Source organism: Homalodisca vitripennis, chromosome 3, assembly GCF_021130785.1.
Source record: "Homalodisca vitripennis isolate AUS2020 chromosome 3, UT_GWSS_2.1, whole genome shotgun sequence".
Taxonomy (NCBI): Eukaryota; Metazoa; Arthropoda; class Insecta; order Hemiptera; family Cicadellidae; genus Homalodisca; species Homalodisca vitripennis.
In genome coordinates this window covers 114,428,568-114,435,730 of record NC_060209.1, presented here as the reverse complement: position 1 = coordinate 114,435,730, position 7,163 = coordinate 114,428,568, and positions in this window count along the sequence as shown.

The following is a 7,163-nucleotide window of genomic DNA, read 5'->3' as shown; positions in this document are numbered from 1 at the left end:
CTCCAAAACATTGCCTCTCATTCATGTAAGTGAATTTTTATTATTTTCCCAATAAGTAGAGCATTTTAAATTTTAAACACTTAGAATTTTGTGGATTTATTAAAAATAATATGCAATTTTAAGATAAATAACTGCCAATACAAAAATTCCAAAAATACTTTTAGTTTATTAGTGAGAAAGTAGGAAATATTTATTAAAAAAATGTTTGAAAATAATTTTTTAGGCCATTTTATATTGTTTCCTAATAGGAAATTTAAAGATCTAAAGAACAGGACTAATTTAAAATCTCTATGTTATTATTTAATAAAACTATAAATTTTGTAGTAAAATACTACAAAAACCCCATCAGTTTAGGGATCACCCATGTAAAGTCACATCGATTTTGGAGATTTAAAAATAGAGCTTGGGTTCTGACTGAAAATCAAGAGGAACATTGAGTTGAAACATGTTTTGAAACAACAGATTAAAACCGATCCATTTTTTCTGTCAAAGATCATTACTGGTGATGATGAGTCATGGTGCTATGGTTACAACCCAGAAACAAAGCAACGTCACCCCGTCTAAAAAAATGTCAAATCAAATATCAAAACAATGGTGATTTGCTTTTTTGATGCCAAGGGCGTAGTTTATTGAGTTTGTTCCCCTAGGTCAGAACGTCTATCAAACCTTTAATTTGGAAGTTTTAAGAAGATTGTGCAACAGTGTTCATAAAAAAACCCGATTTGTGACAAACAGGAGACTGGTTCTTCCACCATGACAACATACACACAGCCATCTGCATCTGTTTTACAGTTTTTGGCTAAAAATGGCATGGTTCCGCTGCCCTAAGCATGTTACTCAGTGACCTGGCACTGTTTGACGACTCTTTCTTTCCACTCATGAAAGGACATCAAAGGATTTCATAACATTGAAGAGGTCAATAAAAAAATCAGGGAGAAGCTGTCAGCCAATATGAGTACAAAAAAATGTTTTGAACAGTGAAAACACTAGTGGGACAAATAAATTAGTTGTAATGGAGAAAATTTTTTAGGGGATGAGGTTGTTCTGTAAAAAGTATATAGCTTTTAGAAAATGATTCCAGTTGCTTTTGGGTACCCCTTTGTATACTTCAAAATAATAAAAGCCAGACCTAGAAACAAAAACAGTGAGCCTAATGGCTCAAGGGGCAACCCAATTCTTTTTATGTAATTTTCTTATCTTTTAATAGTTTGTATGTTTGTGCTTCTTTCAAGAAAAAATTACAATGTATGATCTTGTTTAAAATTTTGCATTAACAATGAAAGTATAGGAACTTCAGGAGACTGGAACATCTTCCAGAAACAGTCACTTTTATCAGGAAGGTTTTGTATACTAATACTAAAAAGGATCTGCCTACGACATTTCTGTTATTCAGTAGGAAATCGTGGACAATCGTACAGAAATGAAATTTTAACTTCCTCCCAGCAGACAAAAGAAAAATTGTGTCAGTCTATGAGAGAATAAGCTTCAATGATGCCCAGACAAACATGCACCATCATATAACTAATTCTTGTATATTTTTAAATGAGGTTTCATCCAGAATAGCTACAGATGAAATCTCTTCCGAGATGTCTTGCCACACGATACATTTACATTTTTGTACATTATCTTAGGTTTGATAGCAGTATTCTGGTAAGCTAGAGAAGGTACTACAACACAAGAGTGCACTGAAATCAAACCTTATCATCATCTATTTTTAATTTAACATAAACATTCCACTCTCTTACTTTTTTCAAAAAGTCACAGTTAAAAATCTCAAATGATTGTCCTGAGTATATTTACAAAATTATTCTGCTATTTTCTCGTCATCATGGTTACTCGTAAGACGAATGTAAAAATATTGGCAAACGTTCAGCCAAATTCCATGGTGAAATGCTTATTGAACTTAATATTGGCTATGTAGAAATAAAGCTTCATACCAAATTTTAAGTCTATAGGTCAGTTCGTTTTGTTCTGAGTTGCTGTGCAGACAGACAAATTAAATTTTACCAACCCCACGAGAAAACTCCCCAATGGTAAATTCAGCCTAGTAAGTTGTAAATAGAAGGAAATAAATAAAAATATTCTTTCCTGTTCAAATTAATGTTTTATTCACTAAGTGTCTACTAAGGCAGTGGATCTGTTTATAAGACACAACAATAAAATATATAACAAAAACAATAAGTTATAAAGTAACACAAAATACAGTCATCTATCTAAAATCTATAAATATACACAATATTTTAATCCAGGAACGATCAAATCTACATTTTTATTACGAAAACACACAATAATGCTAACTGTGTTAATCAACAAAATAATACATTACAACAACAAATGCTGCCACTATAAATAAAACAAATAAATGGAGTATATTTATTATGTTAATAACTCCACAATATGAGATTCATTTTTAAAATCTTGTAGTTTGACCGTTTCATATTTTAAAGTAATATAATAAAAAAAAAACAAGATTGAAGAAACAAAATGTAAAAGGCTTAGAAAGATTTCACTACGGATGTGTAAATACTTTGGTAACTTTGACCAGAGTATTGTACCAAATTAAAAGTGTGATATAGAGAATTAAGACATGTATATAATAAAAATGAAGACACCTGAACGAATTTAAAACAACAGAAAAAGTAAGAAAATGTATACCCCAAGGGGATACACTTAAAATACCGAGTGTGACTTAAATCTGGGCAACCTTATGGATGTCCAGGAGTGGAACATCATTAATGGCAAATGTAAGATTTTGGGGCACAAAAGGGTAATTCAATAGGTTTAGTTTAATGCGGAAGATGACTGTTGGAGTTGATGGGTTTGTTCCCTAAGAGTATAAGGTTCTTGCCAGCACATAGGGCACATAGGGTGTGCCGCCCCCTGCTTGTTTTGACTGAAGAGGCTGGTTCAGAGCTGGCTTCTCCTTCTTTCGAGGGGACATGACTTGAGATTAGTGCCCTAAACCTTTCCTCATGAATCTTGACAGAATTGTGACCCCTATCCCAAACCTTACCCATCCAGAATATCCTGTCACTCCAGAAGCAGCGCAAAGGTCCTTATAGGACTAGGTGCACATTTCTAAGCTTCTTGTCCTAAGAAAGAAAAAAACAAAGAAAATATAAATGAGTAGTTGTTGTTTATCTGAAATAAATCAACAAAATACAAGAATTTATTCTGATTAATCAACCATTCCAGGCCATATTTATTGTTTTCATACTTTAATTTAGTAACAAGAGATGGGACCAGAGATGGATGATGATTCACAATTTAGTTCATAGGTTCGTCTTTGGGAGCAATGACGGAGCTTTCAAGCTATAGTCTATTGGCCTTCTAGATTGACATCAGAAGTGCTAAAGACATTGTTACCACCGTGAGTATCGCATCAACAGGTGATGGGCTGTCTGCAAGCCTGAGTGTTTTGCCACATCACCCACTGAGTGTCGCATCAACTGGTGTTGGGCTGTCTGCAAGCCTGAGTCTCTGGCTCCAACACCCACCAAGTGTCGCCCCAACTGATGTTGGGCTATCTGCAAGCCTTAGTGTGTAGTGTGTGGCCTCATCACTAACCGTGTATCGCGTTGACGGTGTTCAGCTGTCTGCAAGCATGAGTCTCTGGCTACAACACCCACCACCAACACAAAATGTTCACTTGTTAAATGTAGGTTGTTATATAGCAGGGTGGCTGATATTCGTATTGTGTGTGTGTGTATACGAGGGGGTACCCAAAAGTAACCGGAATTGTATTGCTGGCAGCCGGCAGCGTGTAGTACACATTCCTGCCGCTAGGCGTGTGTCGCGCAACCCATTGCGAGCTCAGTGACCCCAGTTCCGTTGTCCTAGTGCATTCTGTTCGTTCGTAGTGACTTTTCGCTAACCCTGTTTTGTTCTTGTTTCGTTTTTTGTCATGGCAAGTTTAAGTGAACAACGTGCAGCTGTGAAATTTTGTTTTTTACTTGGTAAAAATGCTGCAGAAACTATTTTAATGTTGAATACAGCTTACAAAGATGATGCTATGGGGAAAACTCAGGTCTACAAGTGGTTCGCTCGATTTAAAAATGGCGACATGTCGATTGAAGACAAACCTCGTTCTGGACGTCCATCAACCTCTCGAACGGACGAAAATGTTGAGAAAATTCGTGAACTTGTGCTCACCGACTGTCGACAGACAATTGAGGAACTATCAGAGAGTAGTGGGTTAACTTGGAGCTCGGTTCAGCGAATTTTAACAGGAGATTTAGGACTGAAAAGGGTTGCTGCCAAATTTGTTCCTCGACTTCTGACTGACCATCAAAAGGCACATCGAGTTGAAACTTGCCGCCTTCTGAAAGAACATCTCGAAAATGATCCCGATTTTCTGGAAAAGGTAATTACTGGTGATGCTAATTTTTTGATGCTAAAGGCATTGTTCATTCTGAGTTTGTTCCTCCAGGTCAGACTGTCAACCAAACATTTTATTTGGAGATTTTAAGAAGATTGCGCAACAGTGTTCGCCAGAAAAGACCCGATTTGTGGCAGACTGGAGACTGGTTCTTCCACCACGACAACGCACCGGCACACACAGCCATCTCAGTTAGGCAGTTTTTAGCCAAAAACGGCATGGTTCCGCTGCCCCACGCACCTTACTTACTCGCCTGACCTCGCTCCATGCGACTTTTTTTTATTTCCACACATGAAAAGAGGCTTGAAAGGTCAACGATTTGACAGCGTTTTGAAGAGGTTAAGAAAAAAACGAAGCTCGAGCTTGCAGCCATTTCTAAAGATGACTACAAAAAATGTTTTGATCAATGGAAATACCGTTGGGACAAGTGTATTAGTTGTAATGGAGATTATTTTGAAGGAGATAAGGTCGTATTGTAAAAGATTTGATAATATATAATTTTTATAAAATAATTCCGGTTTTTTTTTGGGTACCTCCTCGTATATATTGGCTATATTAACATTTCTTTTCTTCATTTAGAGACATGAACGTACAATGGTTTGTTATTTTCTTGCAATTTATAATAACACTTAAGTCATACATTTAATATTATCTCTAACTCAAAGATAAATGAGGTTGATTTGAACTAACATACTAAACTCTTCTGAGGCCAAGAACGACAATTAAATAACACCAATTTAATTTTTATTTTGAAAGAGGCTGTGAATTATATATAGATCACAAGCAGCAGGTGCATGTTGTCTCGTGGAATGGATTAGTACTTGGTGTATTTTACTTCAAATGGAAAGTTGTAAATTAATCATTGTTGTTGTTATTGGAAACAATATTAAGCTTAATATATATCTTAGTTTTTACTCATTTCTTCTTAAAGGAATACAACCAAGCTAATAAAATTCAAAGAGAAGATTGATTTATTGTATCTATTACATCAAACATTAATATTTACAATCCTCAATGCTACAATCTTATCATAAAAAGTATAATATCTAAATGAGTAAAACATCATTAAACAGAATATTTTAAAGTCAATGATGAGAACATGTTTCTGTAAAGCTCCTTGTACTGAAGGCAATCTTTATTTTAATCCCCTACAAACAATGTAAATTTCATACACTTTTAAACCCTTACTTTTTGTCATAGAAAGGTACATTAACCCTTCCAACGCGGCTAGCGCCTAAAGACGCGGAACTGCCGATGCTTTAAACGCGGATTACGTCTACAAACGCAAAAGCTTTACTTATGAAATGGCGAAGAATTAGTTGTTAAAACTTCCGTAAGAGAGCAGATCGATGTTCCTTTCGACTGTCGGGACTAGACAAAACGCTTTGTCACCGTTGGTGGACTTTGTAACGATATCTACTCGGGTTGAAAGCAATCGCCGCCATTTTTTGTATGTCCTGTGACGCGGCATACGCCTACAGACGCGTTCGTTTCATTCAGCTGTTTAACTACGTGTGTGTTGGTCGTATGTTGGTTATATTGTTAAACAAAGTGTTTTGAATCAGTCCGTTGTAATTCTTATACAATTATCTTATACAATTCTTATAAAATTGTTTTTACTAACATTTAGTATAATTTTTTGTTATAATGGCTAATCCAGATGATCCAAGTTTTGACAAATGAGCGCATTTTTGGTTTATTATGTGTAATATTTTTTCAATTATTTGTTTTGTATTTTATACCAGTTTCACCATACAAGTCCAGTTTATTTATTCTAAATAAATAAGGTTTATAAGTACAATATTTGTTTCATTTCCCTTGTAGGCTATCTATAAATAAGTTTGTGTTGAATTTCACATTATTACATTTCAAAATCTTATACTGAACTTATTTATTTTATGTACTAATTATACAGGAACTTCAGTTACATTTTACTCATTATAAATAACCTGTATAAATGTAATGTAATCTGTCAAATAGTGTTGCTATGTACATTATCCTGCAATGCAGTTTATTCAAAATTTCAAATATATTCGTGCGTATAAAATTTTCAAAAATATGTAATATTACATGTTTATTATTTTTTCTTATTAAGGTAATACCAAGGTATATGAAACAAAAATTAGCATTGGGAAATTTAAAAAAAAAAATATTTTTTTATGTCTTAGCGTTTGACAGTAATTTAGATTAGCGCTTTAAGGGTTAAGAGACATGCATCAACAAAATGCATTATATTTTCCTATTTTTTATTATTGCTAGTTTAGAATAAAATGTGATTAATTGTTAACTTTATTGTGTAAATATTAAGTGTACAAGAAAATGGAAGAACCATTCCTTTAACAAATACTTCACCTGCTGCTATGTTGCTGGATCAGAAATGTGGAACATGACAAAACTTCTGCCCAATAATTACTGATATGGCAAATCTCTGCAGGTTTCAAACCTTCAATCCAAAACTTTGTTGAAGATTCACCACATCACTAATATCCACAAACACTATTTACACATAAATTAGATATATTGATTTTTCCTTGCCATCATCACCTGACACTCTGATATATATCTAAAGAAACAAAAATAATGGTTTTTATATTAATTATAAAAACTTATGAATAATATGTAACAATAATAAAAGTACAACAAGGGGGAATATTGTATGTCATTATCATACCATACCAACTCATCATAAACTCATACAGTTTAAACATTTAAAAAATATTTTAGGATGTAAAATCAAATTAATAAAGAACAGTGAAATCCAATGTTTAAAATTACATAACAATCT